This window comes from Camelus ferus, chromosome 14 (assembly GCF_009834535.1).
Source record: "Camelus ferus isolate YT-003-E chromosome 14, BCGSAC_Cfer_1.0, whole genome shotgun sequence".
In the NCBI taxonomy this organism is placed as follows: domain Eukaryota; kingdom Metazoa; phylum Chordata; class Mammalia; order Artiodactyla; family Camelidae; genus Camelus; species Camelus ferus.
Window position 1 is genome coordinate 18,413,370 of NC_045709.1, and position 27,429 is coordinate 18,440,798.

General features: G+C 49.4%; 1 long non-coding RNA gene across 1 annotated transcript; it reads left to right on the forward strand.

Moving 5' to 3' along the window:
* Positions 1-2,339: 2,339 nt before the first annotated feature.
* On the forward strand, positions 2,340-8,954 carry LOC116668579. The gene is made up of 2 exons (XR_004325745.1): positions 2,340-2,780; positions 4,426-8,954. It is a non-coding gene; the product is annotated as an uncharacterized LOC116668579 (long non-coding RNA).
* The last annotated feature ends 18,475 nt before the right edge of the window (positions 8,955-27,429 follow it).

Consider the following 27,429-nt stretch of genomic DNA (forward strand, 5'->3'; position numbering starts at 1 on the left):
TTACGGCTGAGAGTGGCCTGGCTGCATGCCAGCAGGGCCGTGGCCCCTTGCTGTGCGCAGGCAGGTGTGGGCAGGGACAAAGGGGCCCTCTGTGCGTGGCAGGGACAGGGGCGTGGGGCAGCCCACATCCCGGCTCCGACCATGGGTGCAGCGGCGGACAGGGGACACCGGGAGGGGTCCTTGGGCTGCCAAGGATGATTCACACCTGAAAAGAAAGAATCCAAGCCCACAAGGAACAAAAGGCCAAATGCGGAGCCCTGCCTTCTACCCTTCAGCCTGGTGCCCAAACGTGCGCAGGGCCCTTCGCTGAGCTCACCTGTGCTGGGCCCTGACTTTGCTGCCTTTACACCCCATTAGTTAATCTTGCCCTCACAGCAAACCCTGCTAATAGGGAGTTATTATCCCCAAGTGACAGTGAATGAAACTATGGCTCAGAGAGGTTAGTGACCTGTCCAAGGTCACATAGCTGAGGCTGCAATTCAAATGCAAGTCTGTCCCACCTTAAAGCCTGTCCCAAAACCATAAGCCGCACACAGTAGGGCTGCAGTAAATGTCACTTCCCTCCCGAGAGCAGGGCCAGGAGGAGAGTGACATGAGTCTAACTGGTTTCTGGTGTAAAATTGAACTGAGCACCGAAACCACAATGGTGATAAATAATATTTTAATGCAATATTTTAAAAATTGAAATTAATGCAAAACATCCACGATGAACCAAATATCAAAATGGAAATAAAGACAGGATCCAGCCTGCCATTGTGGAACCCGAGGGTGAGTCCTCCCTCTGCTCGCCCTGGACGGGGCCTGCCCCAGAGGGCGGCTGCCTCCCTGGTGGGACAGCGTGCACCTGGGGTACACAGCCTCCAAACGTCTTCATCCCAGCAGAGGGGCATCCCTGACCCTGCCTCCCACACCAGCTGAATCACATCTGGATCTGTTAGGGGTCTCCAGATCTTCTCTACTCCAGCACAGCCAGCACTGGACAAAACCATAAAGGTATTTGGCCTCCAAGTTCCCCCTCAATCTAACATCGGCCTGCACCCCAGCACCAGCTTTGCCTAAAGCTGGCTCTCAGCGCTCAGACTCAACTGACGAAGGTTTCAGGCTCACGGTCTTAGTCGTGGCTGCACGTGAGGATCAAGACACACAGCAACCTGGGCCCCACTGGCCCTTTAAGCAGAGCCTCTGGGCTGGGCCCCAGAATTTGTGTTCTTACAGGCTCTCATGGTGATGCCCAAGGGAGGCTGAAGTGGAGAAACAAAAATGAAAGGAATGACTTATTTGGGGCAGTGAAGGGAACAGGGTTGCATTTCCACGGTGGACACTGAAAAGCAAAAAGTCCTTGGAGACCAAATTCTGCTCTCAAATTACATGGGATTCAGGCTTCAGTGGGCAAGGAGACCCTGCCCAGCATCTCTCCATCTACACACACAGGCGGGTCTCACTCCGAGGAGCAGCTGTGCCTTGTATCTCAGCTACGTGTCAGCCACGGAGGCCACGACAACACTGAGGCAAATAAAACGGCAGCAACCCCCAGTCTTATTTCATCCAGTGGCTGGAGCCCCTCAGAATGCCAACAAGGAGCAAGTTCCCGGAGATCTCTGTATCTCCAGAACCTAGCACTGTGCTGACCCCAGATTTGCTGAGTCGATGAGTGAAGGACGGTCGTTGTGTCTCCTTTATTGGGCTCTCAGGCTGCAACTTGGGGCTGTGCTGGCTGTGTCCCCACCCCTCAGCCACTCAGCCCCCTGCTCTCTGCCCCGGGGAAGCTCACCTCTCTGAGCCCATCAGGGGTTCCCTCACCCGCTGCTTTCTGGTTGGATGTGGTCAGTGGCAGCCCTGGCAGATCTCAGAGGACAGCAAGTACGGTCCGGTCCCAACCCCCACGCTCACTCGCTGAGTTCTTGCTTCAGACTCTGTGTCCTCTATTCAGGGGTCACTGCCCTCCCCAGAGGCTCTCCCCTCCATGACTGTCTTCCCAGATTCTGGAGATTGCTGTCTCCCCACATCTCTCCATCCTCCCAGGACCCAGGATGCTAAGGGCCGTGCTGTTACTAACCCAGGACACCGCAATACCCGGTGTGGTTTTCCATATCCCACCCACATCTTTGTAAACAAACCCTCGACAAATTGCCCTAATATCAGTGTGGCATTTGTTTCCCGCAGGGACTCTGAGGGGTGGAAGGGAAGGGGGAGGACTAGAACAAAATTCCCTGAAGTCCCTTGTAGCTTTAAAAAATGCAAATCCATTCCCACTCTCTTTCCAATTAAGTTCCTTATTAGGGAACAAGCTCTCTCTGAGGGAGAGTGGCTCCTAAGCATTTCTGAACCCTTGATGAGGAGAGGCTGAAGGGAACGGCCATGACCTTGCTGAGCCAGCCAGACCAATCCCACAGCGAGGCCACGAAGACTCAGTGACCAGAGCAGGGAAGGGAGGGAGGCGAGCTGTTCTCCTGAAGGGCCATCAGGCCCTTGGGCGCGTGGCGGCCACAGGAGGGCACCATTCAGCTCCCCTTTCAAGAGAGCCATTCGAGGAGCAGGGTTGACGGACCGCCTCTGGATCCCCCAGGCCTTCACGCTGAGCCCACACTAGACCCCGGCTGCTCCCAGGACAAAGATGAGCACAGCGGGGGTCTCAGAGCCGGACCACCGCTGCCCAGCACGGCGCTCCTCCAAAGGACACACCTTGCTTGGGTCACCAAACCCACCTGGCCAAGACTTTCTCAGAACCAACCGTGCTGTAATCTGAGGTCCTCCTACCCAGCCCCTCGCTCCCTTCTCAGGTGAGAACTATGCGATTTACAGAACGGTGGTATAGTACATTTGTGTTGTTTTAAGCCACTAAGTTCGTGGTCATTTGTTACAGCAGATAGAAAACCCACTTCCTGTTCTCCCAGTGACCAATCTGGGGACTGGACTTCATCCTTTCGGGCTGCTCTAACAAAATGCCAGAGACTAGGTGGCTTATGAACAGCAGAAATTTACTTCTCATGGTTCTGGAAGCTGAAAGTCCAAGTTCAGGGTGCCAGGAGGGCCTGGGTTGCTTCCAGATACAGACTTCTTGTATCTACATGGAGGAGGGGCAAGGATCTGTCTGGAACCTCTCTTATTAGGTATTCATCTCAATCATGAGGGTGCCGCCCTCATGCCCTATTCGCGTCCCAAAATCCCTATCATCTCCTTGGGTATTAGCATTCTGTGATATTGTAACTTTTTACAGGAAAAATATACTTGGTTTTCTTCCAGGGTTCCCAGCACATTGCTCCTGAAACCTTTGTAATCTCCTAAGTGATGAGAGTTATAGGGGCATCTTACAGTCCCAGCTCCTGAAATAGGTCTAGAGTGATGAAGGTGAAATGGGTGATTTATGTTATTCGCAGCAAACCCCTTTTAACCACACCTGAGTTCATTTTAATGAGGTGACTTTTGGAAAGTCTCGAGGATGGGGCTGGTTGCCAGGAGAACCAACTATGTGGTTAGAGGGTTGAAACTTTCCGCACCTCCCTCCACCCCCACCTCCAGGGAGGAGAGAAGGGTTAGAGATTGAGTTCAATCATCAATGCCAATGATTTAATCAATTAGAACACCATAAAGAAGCTTCCACAAAAACCTAAAAGAACAAGATTCAGAGAGCTTCAAGACTGAAAAATAATGCATGCAAGTGCTGGGAGGGTGGCACACCCCAAGTCCATGGAGACAGGAGCTCCTGTGCTCAGGACCCTTCTGGACCTCCCCTTACGTATCTCTTCATCTGGCAGTTGATGCGTATCCTTTAATATCCTTTATAATAAACCAGTAATGTAGGAGGTAAACCTTTTTTCTGTGATCTCTGAGCCACCCTGCAAATTCAAATTCAAAATCACACCCAAGTTAATCTGCACCTCCAATTTACAGCTGGTTGGTTGGAAGCACAGGTAATAACCTGACTTGCAGTTGGCCTCTGAAGTGGGGGAAGGGCAGTCTCGTGGGACTGAACCCATAATCCATGGGGCCTGATGCTATCTCCAGGATTGTCAAGATTAAGTTAAGTTGTAGGACAGCCAGCTGGTGTCACAGAACTGCTGGGGTGTGGAAGTGAAGCAGTGTTGTCATAGTGGTTTTTTCTCTAGCAAACTTTCAACAGACGAATCTTGAACATTTGGATCACAGCAGGAACTTTGTACTTCCTGTTCCTACAGTTCTGGGCTCTGCGGGGTTAGAGAGCCTGGTCCCCAGAGGGGTTGCACTTTTGCCAGGGGACACCACAAGGGAGGGTCCATGGATGTACAGGTTACAGCTTATGTCCACCAACCAGTAGGCAAGAGGAGGACTCACATCTTGGCAGAGGTAATTGATTCTGATCAGCAGGAGGAGACAGGGCCGCTCAGGCAGGAGCATGTGTGGGACCCAGGTAATCGCCTGGGTGTCTCTTGTTCCTTCCTGACCCAGTTACAACTGTAAATGAACACGTGCAGATCCGTCCTGGCCTGAGCATAGCCTGGTAACCAAGAGCCCACAAATGAGGGTATGGGCCACACCACCAGGAGAGCCACCAAGACCTGTCCACGTGACAGCTGACGGAGAGGGGCTTGTAAAAGGCAGAGCCAAGACAAAAGGCAATGGATCCAGGTACCGCACTGCGAGACCAACTGCGGTGACAGAGGAGGTGGTTCTCCCCACATCCCTCCATCTTCTAAGTTTCCCCTTATGAAGAAAGGCCCCGGGGAACCATCTTCCCAAACCTGCTTGCAGGAGTAAATCGGTCCAGCACAAGGGTGGACTGTGGCTGGGGTGGAGTGAGTCATTCAGCTCCCCGTCAAGAGGGCCTGCAGGGAGCACGGCTGGCTGACAGCCTCCAGCACCTTCGGACCCTGGGGGACCTCTGCTGAGCCCACATCCCTCCCGCCTCCCCAGGATGCTTCCAGCCAATGGCTCAGCACAGGCCTCTTCCGACAGGCACACTTTGCTTGAGGTCAACACAGAAAACCCTCTAAAAACTGCAGGAGAGGCTCCTCCCACCCACCCGTCCTCCCGGTCCTTCGCAGGCGGCAGCCCTGCCCCCGGACTGCAGGCCCCGCCCACCTCCGGGCCTCCAGCGCATCTCCTCCTCTGCTGGTGGCTGCTTTCTGGAAGACCTGAGCTGATCAAAGGTGGACGTGTACTGTCCCTTGAAAGGATTAACGTACCCGCAGCTCGTCGTGCTGGGGAGCAGCCAGCCTAGGGCAGCAAGGAGGCTGCGGTGAAGGAAAGGTCCTTCCCAGCAGCCAGACTTCCGCCGTGGCCCTGATTTCCGATGCACGAAGTTTCAGGGACATTTATGATGCCCTTGGAGGCAAGTTTGGAAGAAAGCTGGAGGCCTGCCCGGTAAGAGGTGCCGAGGGGATGGGCATGTAAGCGTCGCATTCTCGATATCTGCTTCCCTTCCACGTGTCCCTGGACCTTCTAGAGCCCTGTGGACGATCTCAGCCTGGTCTCTGCTTTGTGGAGGGGCCTTAGGGCAGGTCCTGCCCCACACCAGGGAGAACAGGGTCCCCTCCCCACTCCGCGGTCACAGTAAGGGAGCAGCCGTCCCAGGAGGGGCCTCGGCAGCTGGCGGGAGGATGAGAACTGAGTGACAGCTTCTGAAGGGCTGGGGAAAGGTCGGGAGAGGCGCCAGTGTCCAGCCAGAAAACACTGGGAGCTCGTGATGATACAACTGAGGTTACAAGGCACCCATAAATCCTCCCACTGGGTAATCAGAAACTGACCCCATTCATTCCACTTGGCTGCCTGATCCATCCAAGATTTTTCTTCTTGGTTTCCTGTCGTCAGAACAACTCTGATTTTCCCAAGTCTCTCACTCCAAGAATGCTCACCCTTCCAAGCCCTGACCCCCTCAGCCTTTTAGCCAGAGTCTTCTGCAAACTTTAACGACCATGGAATCCCCAGGGATATTTATTAAAATGTGAACTCTTGAGGGGATCCAAGAGATCTCATAAGTCGGAGGTTGGCCCAGGGTGTGACTTTCAACAGGTAGCCCAAGGTTTCAAATGCAGGAGGGCTGCCCTCCAACCTCAGTTGAAACCAGTGGTTCCCAAACTTCAGTGTGCATCAGAGCCTCCTGGAAGCTTGTTAAACACAGACTGTTGCCCCCTGTCCCGTTATTGCTGTAGGTCTGAGTAGGCCCAAGAATTTGCATTTCCAACAAGTTTGCAGGTGGCCATCATGCCGCTGGCCCGGGACCACACTTTGAGAATCTTTGCTTTAAGAGCTCCCCTCCCCTCCCCCTCAACCCCACATGCCAGGAAAGAGTGAGCCTATTACTTTTACTTCTCTGGACCTTTCCAGAAAGACAACAGGTGCCACAGACCCCTAGCAACTGCAGGATTGCCTGAGGTCAGGTCACAGCTTTGCCATGCTACCTAACCAAAGTGTCAGGTGACAGTCCTGGAGCAGGCCATGACCATGTGACCACTATCAGGGAGGAGTCCGCTGCCAGCAGCAGCCCCCTCCCCCCACCGCCCTGGTCCAGTTGTTAATTTATGCCTCATTTGTTCATGCAACAAACACTAAATAATACATAAGCATAACTGAATCACGATGCTGTATACCAGAAACCAACACAATGTTGTAAATCAACTTTACTTCAATTAAAAAAAAAGCCTTGCAGCGCGGACCTGAGCCTGGTGCCAGTCTTCAGAAAACAAAGCTGAGAAGCACAGCCCCCATCCTGGGGCCGCGGCCCGGGGTGCGTCACAGGAACATGATGCACAGACGCCGCACAAGCACAGCTGGAGACAGAAGGACACAGTGCCACGGGGAGCCGGGGAAGTGCCCCCACCTCAGGCGGCTGGAGGAGGCTTCATAGAAAAGGCGATGGGAGAGCTGGGCTCGGGACACAACGGGGCTGCCCCGGTGCACCCAGTGTGAGGATTAGCAGGCACGAGGCCTGGCCCCTCCAACTTCCTGCCACCCCAGGGCAGCCCCCACGCCCCTGGAGGTCACCTGCCGGCTGCTGTTGGCACCACGCTAGGCAACAGCCTGTCGGCAGGAACTTCACAAGTAGAATTGTTTTCAAGCTGGGGAACTAACAGGTTGTTCCCGAGCGGAGGCAATTCCAGCACGACCCCCACCGAGGTGCTGATTGGCTGGGCCTCGGCTTTCAGAATTTTCAGGAAGCCTAAACACAGGAACAAGCCCCCAGTCTGGAGGAATAAGGATCATGGACCGTTGCTGCACTCTGAGATGTGATGTGAGGACATTGTGCAGAATCGCCCAGAACCAGGGGGACAGCTTGCTGTGAGCAAACAAGTACTAGAAAAATAGGTAGGTAGGTAGGTAGGTAGGTAGGTAGATAGATAGATAGATAGATAGATAGACAGACAGGCAGATAGATAGATAATTTAGACTTGTGATAGACAGCTCATAAATTAGAATCTATAGATGATGGATAGAAAAGTGATTGACAGATTAGATATGGACAGATGATAGATACATATGTTAGAGACATATAAATTAGAATGAAGAGAGAAATAGACAGCCAAATTGGGGGCACCTAACCCAAGATTTCTGAGGTCTCTTAAAGTGACCCAGTTTTTACAACAAAAGTCTCTGCACAGTCATCATTTTATTTTTCTGACTTGTTTTATCATCAGGTTTTACAAAGGCTTAAAAATGAAGCCTTGTTCATTTTGTCATATAATAATTGGTCTTACTGGAAATGTTGAATGACATCAAATCAGGAAATCCAGGGGTACAGAAACCAGAATAACACCAAATCAGAAATCCGCGCTGGGCCCTAGCCAGGGATGGGTCTGACTTTGGCCCTGGTACAATGATGTGGCACCTCTATCCAAGGAAACCAGAAAACTGATATATTTGAATGTATTTTGAGCACTATAGTGGAAAACAAGTCACTTCCCTGCCTCTTTGAGCCCCATCTCATCCCTGCCTCATGAGATAGACCATTTATGGGAACCGAGTCCCTTTTACTAATGCCTCAAAGTAATTACCAACACTTCACCAAGGCACCTTTGCTGGGAAGAATGGCTTGGACGCCTGAAGAGAAAGGAGTGGATGAAGCACCAGAGGCCAGGGACTCAGGGACACCCTGAGAGCAACAGGCTGCCAACCTAGGGAAGCCGACATGAGACCTATGGGTGGTGTCACTTGGACAGCAACTTGCCTGCCCGTGTGACAATCACTCCTTTATTCAGGGATAGCCACAGGGTCAAAACAACTCATTGATCCTTTAAGTGAACACACTGGCTGTCTTCTTTAATAAATGGAAAACTGCCCCAACCGAGGGCTCTCTCTCTCTCTCTTTTGCGCCCTTTCCTCCTCATCCTTATTGGATGAATTTCTCTCCCTCTGTTTTCTCCTTCATGTCTCCATCCCTTCCTCTCTTTTTCTGATATTCATTCCTACTTGAAAAGACACAGAACTTCAAATCAAGTGCCTGCCACAATGTTTGTAAAATCCTGTTCCCCAAAGTGACACTAATGGTCTGTGGAACTTCTCTGGCCCTAATTACTTGGCAGTAGAAATCTCTGTGGGCTGCTTCTCCCGCAATCAGTTGGTTCGGTAATTACCACAAGCCAGAGCAGCTGAAGCCACGTGCTGAGGAAGGTGGCATCGGGTCAGGGGGAAATGCCTGCTGCTGACTTCAGCGAGTGTGCAGAAAAACAGCACTTCCAGGTGAGACACGGGGGCAGGAAGGGACAGACAGAGTCACCACGTTTTAGAAATCACTTTGAATAGAAAAAGAGAATTTGTTTCTGCAGAACTAACGCCATTATCCCATTAGACCAAATCACCATGTCTTGGATGGTTTCAGATCAACTCGCCCAGAGTGAAGTCTTGACATCTGGGCTCTGGAATCCTGTCACGCAAGGAGATGAGCTCAGAGGACACCAGTGACCAACGGGCAAGACCTGGTCCTGTTCTGCTTGTGCTATCAAAGAGGAAAACATCTAACACAAAATAGACCAAACCTAAAATGAGTAATGGTGCCTCTGCACGCGGACAGTGTGGTGAGGGAGGCTGTGGAAGGGACGAAACCTAGTTGTCATTACAGATCTCTCTAGTAGTGGGCTACTTTGAACCTGATCGATTCTGATTGAGCCGATCTCTGTCCCTGTTTCTCATGGTTTCTGGGACCTGGAAGAACCATTTCAAAAGCTTTACATTTACCTTCCTTTAAAAGTGAGCACTTAGTACGCGATGAGGGACATTTATTGCTGTACCCCCAGCACGAAGGACAGAGCCTGGTACACAGGAGGCGGTTGTCACATCTCTACTAAATGCTGATTGAATAGAATAGAATGGAGCGCATTCTGGGTAGTTTGTTTTCAGGCTGTGGTTTTCTGACTAAATATTCCAATAAGCATTCCATCACCAAATTCATTAATTCAACAAATATTCATGGAAAGCCAACTCCCAGGCAGTCTGAGGCTCTGGGGCCCCAAGGATGAGCCAGGCAGGCAACCAGCCTTGTTAAAGGCACTGTGAGGAACCACGGTCTCCACCCTTGAGCTGCTTATAATAGGGTGAGGGAACAGAACAGATCGGAAGCAATTAGAAAACAATTAAGTGTTAAATTATATGCCTCTGACTAGCCCAGGGGATTCTCAGAGGGAGAAGAAGCTAATGTAGTCATTGCTGTTTTCGTGGAAGGGGTGGGTCTCTGGCTGGGCCTCGAGGATGCTTTGGATCCGGGGAAGCAGCACCGAGCAGATAAAGGAGAATGTTCCTTCCAGGAGGCAGTGACCCAGAGCCACCCAAGGAACACTGCAGCCTTGGATGTCCAGGTACACACTGGGCCGGAATTGCTCCCAAGTAAAGAACCCGGAAATGCTCTAAGGACCTAGAAGATTCTGAATTGGACTTAGAGATAAAACTCAGTTGCTGCCACAAAAGCTACTTTTCCTTCCTCTAAAACGTGGCCCTGGGATTATTTCCTTCCAGCCACTCTCTTGGGAGAGAAGCTGGGGCTTCTTCCAGTTGCTGGCCCCGGCTGACTGCATCAGCATCTCCTGGGGACCTTTGTTCCTGGCCCCACAGTCAGGAGAGTTTCTGATTCAGTGGATCTGGGATGGGATCCAGGAATCTGTATGTTTTTAAAGCCCCCCAGGCAATTCTATTAATCAGCTTGGTTTGGGAACTACACTCTCAGATTTATTTCAAAGACGTTCCCTCCGTTTCTGAGATTTGGATGAAAGAGTAGGCACATAATAACCAAGGAAGTAGGTGTGATTTATGGCTACAAACCCTTCTAACAGGCGACCTGGAGACGTCACAGGGGAAAGAAATCAATCGAACACTTTCTACTTCCTTGACCTCCTAAATGAGTCAAAATGGTCAAAATTTGGCCAAAATGAATTAAATTTTGCCTTTATGGCATAGGCACAGCCTGATGAATGAAAATGAGAGATTTTCTTTTTATTTAAAATATTAGGAAGCTGAAGCTCTCAGTGAATTGGAGCTAAACTAGATTAATGTACTAGCTTTCCTTATTTAGCTGTGTCAGTCCGTGTGTCCAATTCCTGAAAAAGGTCCATTTGTGTATAAGATGTTCCAAGCATAAAAATCAGGAATAGTGTATTTCCTTGGTCACACACACTGCTCGGAGAGTAATGTCACATCTGTCAGCACTAAGAGGATTGAGAGGATGGTTTTGGACCCACTTGTTAATAGGTGATGCTTATTAATGTCTTCCCCCTCTTAGACCCACCTAGCAAATCCCTGTGTCCATTTTCTTTTACGTAACTAGTTTACACTCTGTCTTGAGGATTTGTTTGCATTTTGCTCTCTTTGTCCAGGTGTTCAAGTCCTATTACTGTCAATGGGATTTACATGCTAGATTGAAGGCTTAAAATGTACCTGCAAATTCTTTCCTGGCTGACACACAGATACACCTGTCACACGAGCTCCTCCCCATCCTGCTGTGTTCTTGACCCTTGTTTAATCCAGGACACCGGTGTCAGTTTATTTGTGACATTTCTAAAATCTGACTGAGGCTCCCCTGAGGTCATCACAGTAAGAGGAAATTAACTACTTTCTCCCATTTGGAAGCTGTACTGGTTTCCAAAGTCTTAATGGCTCAGAGGATGCACTTATTCTCTGTAGACCTAACTGTATGACCTAGTTTATTATTCGTTCAGGATTAGTTCTGAATCGCTGGAAGCAAATCTCAGTGTTTCCATCATTCTCTGCTTAGAGCAGGTTATTACATGATGGCACCTAAGTCTCTTCTGAAATGTGTGTCTATATTGTTTTAACAAATCATCAGCCCAATAATTATCATGGCGTTAGATTAACAGTGAACAGAAGGGACATCACAAGTGCGCACACCAAAGAGCTCAGTCGTAAATATTCCACATCGTTATCACCGTGATATCACTGCAGTTCAGCCTCAACTTCAATGAAAGCTCAGGATTCAAGATTTACTTCCACAAAAACTGATAAATGCAAAAGGTAAGGCACAAACACCAGGGCTAATTATATCTACAGTCCTGTTACATTAGTCACAGTCCTACAGGAAAGGAAACATCAAACTCGTCATTAAACTGACAAGCTATTCATTCTAGACTCTGTCTCCCTAGGATGTGTGCCTTAAAGTTTCAGAGTGTTCTCTTCTGTTAGAATTCTTCTTCATGGAGTCTAACACACTTTTTTCCAGAGATGCCTATTTTAGATGATTCTGGTGTGTTAGCACAGACTTCAGAGGCCGTTTCTGGAGGTGATTGGTTTGCTTTATTCACTCAGTCTGCATGTATCAGGCAGGCACATGGTGCCAGGCACTGTGCAAGTGGCAGTGGGTCCAGTGGTAAAAACAGACATGGTGCCTGGTCTTGCTCTGGGCTAGTGAGGGAGAGATGGGATTGGACGATGACACATGCAAATATATAACCCCAAGCTGGGCTGAGTGTTAGCACAGACGGAGCAGCTCTCTGAGAGCAGGTGACCAGACACCTGCTCCAAGCTGAGGGCCAGGGAAGGTGTGACCGAGAAAGGGACATGCCTGAGCTGAGACACAAAGGATGCTTGGGGTCAGGGAGGCCACAGGAGCAGCCTGGGCAAGGACGGAGTGGGGCAGGGTCCCAGCCCTGGGATGTGCTGTGAAGAACACGGGGGTCTCCTGAGCAGGAAGAGCCAGGAGATGCGCAGACAGGACGCGACGCGTTGGAGCCGGGAGTCCCCTTCAAGAACCGGTCTTTATCCGAAAGGCAACTGGAACCCATCAAAGGTCTGAAGAAGGGGTAACTCAAGCGGGTTCACACACAGAAATAATGTTTAGGTGGCAACGTGGAGGATGGGTCGAAGAAGTGCAGAAGCAGAGGAAGACTAGTTAGGAAGCTAGTTAGCCGTAAGTGGTTGGTACTGAGACAGGGAAAGTCGGAGGAGAACAGATGGAATAAGGGGTTGGATGCAAGTGTCATGCAGGAGATGAAATACACAAGCACTGGGAACAAACAGATTTCTGGGAACGAGGGGGAGGGGTGCGTCAGAATGGATTCCCCTGCTTCTGATTTGTGTAACTTAAAGGTTGTGGTCTCCTTCACCAGAAGTGGACCGGATCTGCAGGATGGGATGGCAGAGAAACATCCAAGGGGTGACGCTGAATAGCTGTTTGGGGATGTGCAGAGAAGAGATGGGAGCTAGAGATACAAACTGGGAATTAATTCATCTCTGTCTAGATGGTCATTGGTGTCATGGGCATGAATGAATGAGATGAGAAAGAGAAAAGAATGAAACTCGGGCTTCTGGGAAATGCCTGTGAAATGTGAAGATGATGTGACGCACGTAAGTTCACATCAAACTTTCTGAATTTCATATCCACACTGATTCATTGTTCTAGGCAACTCATTAGGACGTTAACAGCCAAGTCAAAGGACCATTGTTATTTCTACACAGGAGAAACCTTAGGGAAAAGGCTTAGGGCAGACCACCAATAACACAGGCTTGCAATTTTTAGAAACTCGTTGATCACAAAGTTTCAGTCAAATGTGCTTCCGCGTGCCCCGGACAGTCTGGAGAGATTGTGTCCACACAGCAAAAGGGGACAGGGATGGTGAGGCGGGCTCACTGTCAGCTGCGGGCGAGAGAAAATGGGCCGCAAAGTTTTATTTTCAGGGCTCTCCTGCACAAAATCCAGAAGCTTGCTCCAGGCTGGCTGCTCATTTGCCTTACTCACTAATTTTATTAACCCCCATCAAGCAGGTCCAGGATATATTTGATCTGGGGACAAAGATCTTTATTTTTGTTTATTGGCCCCTCCCACCGAACATGCTGATGGAGATGTAGTGTCATTATTGGCCCATTAACTCACAGCCAACTTTTTATTCTAGTAAACAAAGGCAAATTCAGATTCTTAAACACTCGAGAAACATTTTTCCCTTTCTCTCTCTTCCCAGATACAGTTTTCTATAATCAAATCACGGCTTAATCTGCATTTTTTATGTTGCCTTTAACTGGCAGGCTAGCACTCAGAATTCCCTGGTACACCAGTCACTATCAGATTTTGGTCCACGATGGCTCCCACCAGGCTGGGAGAAGACATGTGAAGACCCCCGAGAGACAGGCATTTCTGCCTACGTGGGAAGTATCGGGGCGGGTAACACCAGGCACAATAAGGAGGCAGGACCTGCGACATTGATGATCGTGTCACAGACTTGGATTTCCAAAACCTGGCCACCCAGAGACTGCTGTGGGACTGCTAAGGAATCCACCTGCAGTTCCATTAACTATAACCACGCAGACCACAACTTACATCTTCAATGCCCATGGCTCCTCCCTTGCCTCCGGAGTTTCCAGAGGTTCCTCCCAGGACCCTCTTCTCCCTTGTCCTTCCCCTGGGCGTGTCTAAGTCTTACTCACCCCTCACCCTCAGCTGAGCTGTCACTTCTCCCAGGAACCCCCTTCTGTCCTCTCTTTTTCTTTAAAGCTCCGCCCTTGTCGTTTCCATAGCAGCCCCCACTCCCGCATCCTCACCCTCGCCCTGCATCTGATGTGGACTCAGGTACGTGTACCCCCTCCAGACCAGGAGCTCTGAGCCTCTTCTTCACTGGCATTGGCCTCTTGCCCTCTGCCATTTGTCCAGTAAATGAATGAAGGAGGGCAATAGCCAAGGGCCATGCCCTCACCCTCAGGCTCTGCAGGAGAGGAGACTCCAGCTGAAAGTGGAACAAGGAAGCACCAAGAGCTGTGTGTGGAGGGCGAGTCCTGCACCTCACCTAGCCCATTTCTCTCCTCTTCTTACCAAAGGGGTGGAGGGGACTGAGTCTGGAGCCCTCCTGAGGGGCACTTTGGCCTCTGCAGTAACGGTTTATATGAGATGGTTGTGGGAGGATGAAAAAGTGCTCAGTGAGGCCCAGGCGAGGAGTGGTCCCATGAGTATGAAGGGCCCAAGTGTGTAGCCCCCCAGGGACCCACCCAGACCAGGCCATGGAAGATGAGCGAGTGACGGGGCCTTGGAGAAGTGGCTCCTCCCTGAGTTAAGCAGCCTCCGTCAAGCTGGCCCGTGGGTCACACGGCCTTGGCCGAGGCATCGAGGCCATCAGGGCCACCTAGGCAACTGCACTGCATCGCCAGCAGGTACCGGCGTCTTCTTCCCCTTCCCAGGTTTTGGACCTATAAGACCCTGTGTCCAGTGGTGCCCTTCCAGACATCAAGGAAAGACGACGGCGTCCTGAGCAAGTGTCTTCTAAACCAAAGAATGCTGAGGCCAGTCCAGGGCCACAACTTAGCCCTCCACTCTCCCCACCAGTGATGGTCCAATTTCAGACAAAATCTTTCAGCTCACAAAGCAATGGTCTGGGGAGACCAAGGATGAGGCACCAACAGGGAAGTCCTCAATAGAGCCAAATTTCCCATCACATCTGTTCCAAGAGTGCAGTGTGACCATGGATAGAGGAAAAGGCCAGGGATCGGCCATGGGGTGGCCCCATGGGGGCGCTGCAGCCCCAGGGAGCTGGAGCTACAGTCCACCGAGCTGGGACCTTGAGGTGCCTGGAGCATGACTCAGCCCGGCTCAGGGCCAGGCAGATGCTGTTACTGTTTGTCTGGTTTGGGTTTCCCTGAAACAACGCCCACACCGGGGACTTGGGTCTGGTGTGGTCACTTGGAAGGTGATCCCAGGAAGAAGGAGAGGGGGAGGCAGAAAGGAAGGGAAAGCCACTGACAGGTGAGCTACTGAGCCGGTTAGGGATGTGTCCGTGGGCTCCTTCTCACCAGAGGCATCCTGTGCCACTGAAGGACGTTGGGGGCTCCCGTTCCCATGGGCTGGGGGACACCCCAGAGCGTAATAACTATCCCACACTTCCGATCTGCACTGGGACATGCTTGGCAAATTTCCACAGCCACAAAGAAAACTCCGAGGCTGGCAAGCAGAGAGCCACTTGGGCACCAGAGGCAGGACTCCACGTCTTGCCCAAGGATGCTGTATGGCCAAGCTTGGAACTGGGGCTCCAATCAGCTCATTCTCTGTCATGTGCAGGACTCTGGCTCTCTGGGGCCTTAGTTTCCTCATCTATAAAGTCAGAGTGAGAATGATACCTAACTTCCAGTGCTGTTGCCAGAACAAAATAAAATATGTTGTAAGAAAACACTTCACACGCTTTACAAATGTAAAGGATGAACCTTTAAGATGGGGATTCAGGTTCTTTTTGCCAGTAAAATGTAAAATGGTACAACCCCTGCTGAGGGGAATTTGGCAGTATCTAGCAAAATTACATATGTATTTGCCCTTTGAAGCAGCAATCCCAGTTCTAAGAACTCATTCCAGAGATAAACTGGCAAAAATATGAAAAGACAAATGTGTGTAGCAATTTTTAAATGCCTAAACTTTTAAAAAGCAAAACCAAATGGAAACAAATAAACTTCACTCCACAACCTCTTGGTGGCATAACCACACAAACAGGACCGAGATCAGGAAACTTTAAAACACTGTATTTTATTGTATCTCTCTAATGGGCTATTACATTCTAAAGGCAGGGGCTAGAAAAGAAAAAGAAAAAAAACTGTTTTCAATAAATATATTGGTGGTGGTAACAGTGGTATTATATTCTGACGCTATTGTATGTGTACTGTGTAATAAAGCAATTTTAGCATGGAATAAAGGAAAACGTTACAAAACCAACAGGACTATGTGAAAACCTCATTGTTCTAAATTGAATGTATCAGTATAAGTTCATGATACATTTAATCTTAAACAAATGAAATGTATAATTCCAAACAGATGTGCATTTCAGTGGCTTCTAAACACCATTTCCCCCCCTTTTTTTTTGTTTTTTTTTTGGGGGGGGGGGGAGGGTGTAATTAGATTTTTTTTTTTAATGGAGGTACTGGGGATTGAACCCAGGACTTCGTGCATACTGAGTGTGCGGTCTACCACTGAGCTATACCCTCCCCCATGAAACACCATTTCCTATTAAAAGGAACCTGGGCTCCTTGAAGAAATGGCTGGTAACAGGTCAGAGAAGGGATGTGTATAAGATGAGCCTGGACCATTTCATCCCATAAGGACAGAAACTATCAAAGACCACGGGTCATGTCAGATGTCAGCTGAAAAGGCCCCAGTGCTACAGAGACAGTTTGCACCAACAAGGATACTAAGTACAATAGATTGAAACACAAAATATCTTTCATAATAATAATTAAAGAAAGTATCACATAAAGATATGTTCTTTCCTAAAGGATCCAGTCCTCTGAATACCCAAAGAGTTGATGATGGGAAATTTTTTATACAGAAGTGTCAGCTAATAAATGAAGAATGAATGATAGAATATCACCATTCTGCAACTCCTAAAAAAACGAATGGGCCTGCCCCAGCATGAAGAATTGAATTTGCAATGAAAAGCACAATACTATTTACATTAGCATCCAAAAGATGTAATAGTTAGGTAGAAATCTCACATAATGTGCACAGGATCTATCTGAAGAAAACTACAAAATTTTGATGAAAGAAATCAAAGAAAATTTAAATAAATGGAGAGAGATTTCAGATTTATGGATAAGAAGACAATATTATTAAGTCAATTCTTCCCAAGTTGATCTATAGATTCAATGCTATCTCAATCAAAATTCCAGCAAGTTATTTTGTGGATACCAAAATACTGATTCTAAAGTTTTTATGAAGAAGCAGAAGACCCAGAATAGCCAACAAAGTACTGAAGGAAAATAAAGCTGGAGAACTGATACTACCTGAATTTCAATACTTACTGTAAAGCTACAGTAAATCAAAACAGTGTGGAATTGGTGAGAAAATAGACAGATTGATGGAACAGAATAGAAAGCCTGGAAGTAGACCCGCACAGATACAGTCATTTGATCTTTGACAAAGGAGCAAAGGCAATACAATGGAGAAAAGATAGTCTTTTCAACAAATGATGCTGGAACAACCGGACATCCACATAAAATGAATCTAGACACAGACCTTACACCCTTCACAAAACTAACTCAAAATGGACCATAGACCTAAATGTAAAATACAAAATGTAAAACTTGTTGTTTTCATAAATAACAAAGGAAAAAAAATCTAAATGACTTTGGTTTTGGTAATGAGTTTTCAGATACAACACCAAAAGCGTGACCCAAGAAAGAAAAAAAACAAATAAACTGGACTTTATTAAATTAAAAACTTCTGTGAAAGACATTGTGAAGACAAACTATAGTCTTGGAGGAAATGTTTACAAAACACAAATCTGAAAAAGGACTTGTGTCTATCATCTATAAAGAACTCTTAAAGCTCAACAACTTAAAAAAACTCAATTTATAAATGGGCAAAGACAGCTCATCAAAGAAAACACACAGATGGCAAACAAGGATCTGAAAAGATGCTCTACATCATGTCATTATGGAAATGCAAATTCAAACAACAATGAGAGTCCACTGCACACCTATTAGAATGGCCAAAATCCCAAAAAGTGACAATCTAAAAAGCTGGCAAGGATGTGGGACAAGAGGAACTCTCACTCATTGCCAGTGGGAATGCAAAAATGATACAGCCACTTTGGAAGACAGTTTGGCAGTTTCTTAAAAGCTAAACATATTCTTACCATACATTTCAGAAATCATGCTCCTTGGGTTTTGCCCAAGTTAAAAACTTCTGTCAATGCAAAAATTTGCACACAAATGTTTATAACAGTTTTATTCATAATTTCCCTAAATTGGAATCTTTAGTAGATGAATGGATTGACAAACTATGGTACGTCTATACAATGGAATACTACTCAGCAATGAAAAGAAATGAGTTATCTCGGGGGAGGGTATGGCTCAGTGGTAGAGTGCAGTGCTTAGCATGCACAAGGGCCTGAGTTCAATTCCCAGTACCTCCATTAAAATAAATAAATAAATAAACCTAATCACCCATGCCCCCCCCCAAAAAAAACAACAGAAACAAAAAAGAAATGAGCTATCAAACCACAGAAAAGACATGGAGGAAACTTAAATGCATGTTGTTAAGGGAACAAAGTCGATCTGAAAAGTCTACCTGCCTACTGTATGATTCTAACTACATGAAATTCTGGAAAAGGCAAAACTATGGAAACTGTAAAAGGATCGGTGGCTGCCAGGGATTTAGAGGTGCAGGGGTGGATGGACAGGGGATTGTCAAGGCACTGAAACTATTCTTCATGATCCTGTAATAGTGGATACATGTCATTACGCATTTGTCAAAACCACAGAATTATATAAAACAAAGTGTGAACCGTAATGTAAACTACAGACTAAATAAGAATTTATCAATGTTGGTTCATCAGTTGTAACAAAGGTACAGGCCAGCGCTGGATGTTAGTAACAGGGGACACTGTGGGTGGCAGCGAGGGTGTCTGTGGGAACTGTCTGTACTAGCTGCTCAACTTCCCTGTAAATCTAAAACAGCTTTTTAAAAAAGTCTAATTATTTTTCAGAGAGAGAATTGATCTAGGCAACAATCATCAGTGGCAGCTAACGTACAAAGAGAGAAACAACCACAGGCTATGTGCCTCCTGACGGAAGAACAGAACACCACCCTAATTGCACCAAAAAACAAACTGAAAACATAATAAAACTTGAATCTCATCAAGCCTCTCTCCCTAACTTCCAATGGGCAGAAAATATCCTTGCACTATAGAAAATACACAGAACAAAGCAACACGTCCAACCACAGCTCCGGGATGCAACCAGCAAAATGCAGACTCTAAGAAACAAAACACAGAGAACAAAACACAATTTCTCTAACAAACAATGTGTAAAGAGAAACAAAACAGAGAGAGGAAGAGAACTCACAGATTAAAAGAAACTCGAGAGATCCATCAAGCCGTTGTGATACAGGGAACTTGTTCAGATCCTGACTGAAACAAACAAACTGTAGGGGAAACAACTCAGAACATGTAACAATAAACATTGATGAGACAGCTGAAAAAACTGAATATCAATTGGATATTTTATGACATTAAAGAATTATTGTTAATATTTTTTGATGTGAGAGTGATATTGTAGTCTTATGCTTAAAATAGGAGTCCTCTTTTGGAGATCAACACTGAAATACGAATATGAATGAACTAATTTGTTGATCAACATTTGCGTCCAAGAATCCAGGGGAAGGGAGAAGGAATAGGGGAAAGAAATGAAACAAGACCGTCCATGAGTTGATTTTGGTTGAAACTGGCTGATGGGTAGAGGGAATCCTTACACCACCTCAAGGGTCAGGTAAACCATGGTCTGTGGGTTAGCTCTGGCCCGCCAACTAGGTTTGCGCTGCTTATGAACTAAGAATTATCTGTACATTTTTAAATGGCAGGGAAAAAAATTAAAAGATTTCATAAAATGTGAAATCACGTGAAACACCAATGTAGTATCCACAAATAAATCTCTGTTAGAAGCAGAAACATCATTTACGTACCATCTGGGGCTGCTTTGGGTGTCAAAACAGCAGAGTTGAGTAGTTGAGGCAAAGAAAAATACCGCTCTCCACTGAACCCTCTCTCAGAGAACGCCCCACTTTTGCCATTTGGCAAAACCACCCCTGCCTCATCTCTCTTCCTGGACCCGCTCCCCCGCCCCTAGAAGACTCTCCAACTCAGAATGTATCTGCTGCATCGTGAATATTATGTTTCACTAAATTAATCTTGACCTGAAGTCCAGGGTGGAAATGGCAACATTAGCACATATATGGCTTGGCCGCCCCGGCTGGATTCTTGTATTAAATTCTCCACCCAGAGCCATCCTTTGATGATCTGCACCCAGACGGCTAGTCCCGCAAACGAAGCTGTGTATTAAAGCTACGTACGTTTTACGTGACCCGTGGCAGCCGTACGCTCGCAGACTGGCGGGATTGCACGAAACCTGCCAATTTAGACCCATTGCTTGTGGTTCTGAATTCTTCAGCTGCAGGTGCTGGCGCAGCTCCGGGTCCTCCGCTGTGGGTTTCTGCTGAAGTCAGGCTAACTGCGCGAGGGGCCCACGAGGAGGGAGCGTCTGGGATCCCAGCCTCGGCTCCAAGCAGCCAGCTCTACCAGCCCGCATCTTGTCGGTCCTCGGGATGAATCGGTCCTCGGGCCGGGTCTCTGGGGAGTCAGCTGGGTGGGGGTGAGGGGGAAGGAAAATGGTAGAAGGGGCCACAGGATGGAGGCTCCACACCTGCCCGGTGGCCGGCGCCTGCCCTGCGGCGGCCGCCTGTCAGAAGCAGTGGCTTGTGCGACAAGGGCTGGTTGGACGGCTGTGTGAGAGCTCCCGGGGCAGAGCTCAGCCGCTGCTGCTGCCCAGCAACGGCTGCTGCCGGCTGGCTTCAGAGGGCGCGTCAGGCAGGCGCGGGTCGTGCCTTGGCCTTGACCCCATCACCCCGGGCAGGGCGGGCTCACTGGACACCACGCCGGGGGGAGGGGGCAGCTTCAGACCCGGCCCTCCGTGCCCCCAGGATGGTACCTGATCAGTTTCCTCGGTAGGTTACTCCCCGCTGGTGCTGGCTTCGTGGTGTGTGTGTGTGTGTGTGTGTGTGTGTGTGTGTGTGTGTGTGTGTGTGTGTTTCCTCTAATCCCCAAAGCAGTGTGAAGCTTCCTGGCAGCAATGGGCTGACTTGGCTCCTTGGGGACTGAGGATGGAAACCTCTGGCAGCAGTGACCAGGTCCAGTTCCCCACAAGCCTGGCTCTGCCCTGAATGTGGCCGGAAGCCGTGCCCTGTGACACAGGGACTGGGTGGGGACGTGCGAGCTGGAACCCTCAGTGGGCAGCCTCATCCAGCAACAGCTCTCACCAGGGGACCGTGAGTATTCCTGCCGTGGCAGCAGGTCACACAGCCTGTAGGAAAGAAAACTCCCGTAACTGCTTGACCTCCTGCCACTTTTCACACCCTCTTGGAAGAGCCAGGGCCCCATAAGCTCTGGGCACCATCCACACAGCTACCACTCCCCTGGACCTGTGGACCGAGCAGACCTGTTTAAGAGCACGAGAGACTTTTCAGGTACCTTCCGCAGCCCTCGTTCACTGCTTCCTTCTTCTGGAAGGCTCTAGCAGGTGGCAGAGGAGGCCCCACTGGCTGCCCTGCATCCCCTACTCAGGGGAGAGAGAGAGGAAAGGACCATTTACCAATGGAGCATCTCTCCTTTCATCAAATTCCCCCTTTGCAACTTGGCTTAAACTGGGGGCTTGGAAAAGAGCAGTCCTGCTGGGTTTACTCCTGGTAAGACATAATGGGTGGACAACACAGCCCACTCTGAGACACCTGCCTGTAAGCAGGAGGTGGGTGGCAGACACAGATCCGTGCAGACAGACCAGGAAGGACATCAGCCGCCACTGCTGAGGGGGTTCCATTTTGGTGGGAGGTCTTCTGATGCCTGCTTGAGTGGCACCAGGCAATCGCCTCGGGTTTTCAAATGTGAGTTGTGTGACTGTCCAGGTGTGGTCAGGCCAGCAGATCAGGAGATGCGGTCTGAGACTCCCGTTTCCAAGAGCAGAGGGAGCAGGGACATGGAGGCGGCGGGGGGCTGGGGTGAAGCACAGGTCAGTCCAGAGGCAGAGGGAGAGGCGGGCACTGGGGAGGGACGGGCTTTCATTACGGTTCATGCGCAGGAAGGAACGGACAAGGCAGTGCACGCGGGCTTAGGACTGGCTTCGGGGAAGAGTTTCCACAGGCTCTGAGGTGTCGGGGCTGTCCTGAGCTGTCTGTGCCGGGGCCTGGGGTGCTTAGGGCCGGGGAACAGTCGTCCTGAGTGTAAGAGCCCTGTAGGTAAAGGAGGCGCTGGGCTGTGGGCTGTGGGCTCCGGGTGGGTTGGTTTGCATGTGGAAAGCATGCTCAAGGGCCAGTTGTTACCTCTTTCTAACCCTGGGAGGGGCAGTCCCTCCAGGACCAGCAAAGCCTGCAGGTCAAAGCACCAGGAAATAGAGAAAATAAAAGACGGGATTAATACCTGTCCTCCAACCAATAAGCTAGTTCGTGCAGCTCAGCAGCCGAACCCCAGCTAGCGGCAAGAGGCTCATTTGGAGATAATGACTTGCCTTATAGTCCTTTGTGCTGACCCCTCTCCTCCCTCACCCCCACCTCCAGTCCACCAGCAAGTCCAATGGGCTTCGGCCCCAAAACACCCCCTCTGACCTCACGTCTTCTGCCCTCTGAGCCACGCCCCACAGAGCCTTGCCAGAAACATCACAGAAACCCTCCAGCTGGGTTTCCCTCCCAAGTCCGTTCCCCAGAGCAGCCAGAGAGGGTGTTTTGCTATGGCTTGGTTTTGTCTGTTTGCAGTTTAAAGGATTCTTTTTTCCCCATTTTGTTTCTTTTGCAGTTTAAAGAATTCTTCTGTAAACATTTATCACAGCAACGTTCAAGCCCACACAAAACAAAGCGAGTGTAATACCCCCCACCACCCAGCAGCAATACTTAGCAGCTCAGGGCCAGTCTTGTTTCAACTAGACCCCAACTCACTTCTCCCCTCCCCCACACTATTTTGCAGCAAATCCTTGACAACAGGGGATCTTTATAAACAAATTGGATCAGGTCACTTCCTAGCGTAAAAACCTCCCAGCTTCCCAAGGTGAAGTCCTACACATCACCAGGGCACTCGGAGCCCTGCTAACCCCTCTGATGGCATTTTTTCACTCCTTTCTGGCCAGGAGGCCCTTCTGTTGTTGGACTCACTGAGCCGATCCCTACCTCAGTGCCTTTGTACTTGCCGTCCCGCTCCCTAGACTGCCTACTGCCCTACATTTACGTGGCTGGCTCCACCTTGGCATCTACATCTCAACCCAGACTCTCCTCCCTCTCAGAAAGGCCTCCCCAGTGAGTCCCTCTCAGGCATCTCTACCCTGCTACTCTCCACCAAAATACTCTGAAATTAGTTCACTCGATTGAAAAATACACTTGTTCTAAAATAAAAGCTTCAGAAAAGCAGAAACTTTGTTCAATATTATAATCCCATGGCTAGACTAGTGCTTGGCATATAATAAGCACTTACAATTTGTTGAGTAAAGCCAACAGAAAAAAGAAGAAAAGTGAAAACTAATAACTTAGAAAGAAACTTTCCTGGGGCACTTATAATTAAATTAACTGACTTAATTAAACATCATTTATTAGGAAAAATATACAAATTTGTGTGTGGGGGAAAAAAACCCAACTCTGATATCTGTATCTGTGAAAGACGCTAAGTGACCTGAATTCTAATGCTGCAAACACGGAAAGAAAGTCAAGGGTGAAATAACTAATTTCAGTCCTTGGAATTAGCTCATCCTTCCAGCTAAAGGGAGGAACTTGTGGCTTATAAAGTTCACTTAGATGAGAAGGCTACCCTTGTCCTCTAAGCTCTTAATGCCTTGCCATGCCAGGAAAACAAAAAGCCTCTAAGGAGACAAGATTAATGAATTCTGATGAGAAGTAAAAGATTAAAATTTCAGTTCATTCAAGAAAAGCCTTCATTGAAAGCCTTTGAGTATCTGGGGATCATTAGTTGATGGAACTCAAAATTATAAAGTGAAATTACCTTGTGCTTTTAATTATTTCACAACCTGTTTTTAAGACAAATGCCCACATAATTTATAAAATCGGTGAGAATCCATTCCAAAAATCCTCTCTCCCCAGCCCTGCGCCCCTTTACTCTACGCCTCACAGCCCGCCCGCAGCCCCTGCCTCTCCCGAACCTCCCCGGTCTGAGAAGCGGATGCCCTCTTCTTCCTGCCTGCAGAACCGTTTTGGAGAATGAGGTTCGACTTTCCTGAATGTGAGTGAGTATCGCTTTACACCAGGCACGTGTAGTAGAAAGTTTCGCGTTGATTAAATTTGTATTGATCAAGGGAGTTACACTCCCTCGAAGTGTGTCCTTTTACAAAGCCAGCGGCGCCCCTTGTGTGAGGCCCCGGCTGGGCTGATGGAAAGCAGGCGGCCCCACGTGGGAACGGCCTCCCCTTCCAGAGGCTGGGGCTGGGCCGGTGACAGGGCGCCCTGAGCCTCCTCCCGCGTGCCCCTCGTCTCCGAGGAAAACAACGGCACTGTTGGCTCAGGCGCTGGTGGAACAGTGCAGGGGCTGCCACAGGCAGTAAACCCTTTGAAGACAGAGATGCCCAGTGACCAGGAGAGCCCACGGGCCCTGCGCCCAGCGAGGAATCGGGAAGACACACGCCTGGCCCTTAACTCCAAGGTGGCCCCAGGCCTCCTACCCTCAAGGCCCTCTGCAGCTGGGCTGGCCTGGGCTGGCCTGGGAGCTTTGGGCCACAAGTTTCTTTGAAGGAGCCACTTTGAGTTCTGTGGCTTGCATATGCCCGAAGACTCTGCACACATACAACATCATTTTGAGCATTTTCTGGGTGCCAGCAAAAGCCCTTTACATGACTAGCTCATTTAAACCTCACAGGTCTCTGAGAGGTAGGATTAATATCATTTTTACACTCAGTTGAGAAAACCGAGTCATGGAGAGGTATGAAACCTACTGCCATCCCACAACTAGTAAGAGGGGGAACCAGAGACGTACCCAAAGCCACTCAACAACAGCATCCAAGTTCTTGACCATTAGCAAACACAGAGCCAAGACAGCCAGAGATCAAGAACACAGACCACCCCCCTCCCCACTGCCTGGGATCAAATCCCAGCTCTGTTGCTTTTAGCTGTGTGACTTTAGCAGGTTGCTAAACCTCTCTGTGTGGAATGGGAATAATGATAGGACCCATCACATGGGGTATATACAAATTAAATCAGTTGCTATAGGTGAGTGCTTAAATGGTGCCTGGTATACGGTAAGTGCTCTGTGTCTGCTCTTGTAAGTCCTACAATACTTCTTCCCATCTTGCATAATCCTATCTTGCTGGCTCCTTTCTCCCCCTGTTCATGGAGGACACCTAACCCCCTGCAAACCAATGCCAGTTATTTCAGGAAGGGGGACTTCCTGGAGGAGGTCCTGTACGATCCCACATCCAGGCTGCCATCTCTTTCTCTCCAGTTGCACATTGTTTGGTGATGCCCACTTTCAAGGATGCTGCCTCCAAGGGGCCTAAAACCTTGTCTCCAGGGCCCAGTGGACATGGTGGTCTCCCCAGATAATGTGGTAGCCACCCACCCTGGCCAGATGGGCGGCTGGGCCCTGACACTCAGGCCAAGCCAGCTCTGTTCTCTGAGCTCTCACTGTGTCAGATCCACACAGGGCCAAGCTGGGTGGCCTGCCTGCAGGGCCTTGGAGAGCACTTAAGGGAACTGGCTTCCGATTTTCTCTCACAGAATCCATGAGCTCATAGGAGGCTGGGCTGAGGGTCGCATCAGAGGTAGAAATTAGAATTAAGCCTTCTCTCCAAATGCCTGAAGCTCTGTTACCATTCCTCTATCCCCACCTCCCCGACCGCCGCCCCTCCTGTCCCATGCCCTCCCTCAAGACAGGGGTTCTCAGCCTGACTCAAAGGCCCAGGGGATGAACCCAGGAGGTCTGCACTGGGTGACCCTGAGTGCATGTGCATTTCTGGGAAGACCCCCACAGTGATTGTCATGCTCTCAAAAGAGGGTCATGAACCGTAAAATACCAAGGATGCTGGCTTCCATAGGGTCAGTCAATCTGTTAGGCTGACTCTCCAGGCAAGAGCCTGAGCGGGAGTTAGGCAGACAGAGGGCCTGTAGCTGAGAAGCTCCTGTGGGAGGGGAGCCATCAGCAGGAGGGGGATCTCAACAGGGATTCTGGAGAACGACCACCTAGGAGCGGAGTCCCATGTTGGGCAGAAATGCTGGGCCTTTAGACCACAGCCTTGCTCTGAGGTGGGCCTGGGCAGCCCTAAGGAGAGTATGTACAATCGGGTCTGAAAGCTGAGGCATGTCCTGGAAAGGCCAACAGCTGGAGGCTGTCAGCAAGCACACTCCTTGTAATGGGCCCCATGCCCTTTCTGGAAGGGAATCTGGGCGGTGCATCTCTGTGCCTGCTAAGTGCTCTGGGCAGCCACCACACTCAACTCCCGGCTGGTCCACTCCACAGCCCAGCAGACTTGCCCAGGCAGACCTGAAGCCAAGAGGCCCAGCCTAAGCCAAGCTGGGGCCCCTCACCCCTGACTTAGTAAATACCATGTCCCAGAGTCCTGGCCCTGATCTTGACCTGGGGAAGAGAACCAGGAGGATGCTGGGCAGGAGACCTTAAAGACAAGGGAAGTCTTTATCTTATGAATAGAACACGTTGGTTGTTTAGAATATGGAATATGTTTGCTCATGGAAATCGTATTATAAATGGTTCCAAGGCTTTTTTTGCAAAAACATATTAAATTCATAATAATGTCGACATCGTAAGAAGGGTCATCCTGAGCTCCCCCCCCCCCCCCAGGCCCGGAATACCCCGAGGCGGAGCTCCTCTGAGTCGCAGAAGGAGCCCTGCAGAAGCAGTCTGGGGGGAGTCAGGGCTGGCAGGGCCGGTCCACGGCGAAGGCACTAGAGAGACATTGAGCAGGGTTGCAGAGGGACCAGGGATCTGTGGCAGGAAGGTCCCTGCGGCAAAGACGCGCTACCCTTGCAGGGAGGTTACGCGGCCTGTTTATTGATCGAGTTTCTTGCCTACCGTCAGCCCAGGACCCTTTGCGACCACCCTCACGGAAAGGCTCAGCCAGACTGGAAGGAGAGCGCGAGACCCTGCAAGCTCTTGGTTAACCTCTGGAATGCCGGTGCCTCCCATCCCAGAGCGCCTGGAGCATCAGGAGCGCGCCCGCGGGGGACGTTCTGAGAGTGGCCACTAGGTGGCGCGTCCGCCCTTCCCTACTCCGGGAGCGCGGGAGCGCGGGCACTGGGCGAGGAAACCAGTCGTTTAATTGCCCTTTAATGAGAAGGCTGATCCCAATGTGCCTTCCTCCTAGGGAAAGCTCCGGGCTTTTATCAAAGGGAACGGCTTATTTATCCTCTTACATGAAGAAGCATCAGTTAAACACATTTAATGTGACCAGAGGGGGAAAGCATCTAAGGGATGGAATACAGAGTTGTTACCATTTAAAAATGTCAAATCACCCATTCTGGTATCCCTGGCGGGTAAACCAGACCTGGGGTGGGTCTCAAATGTG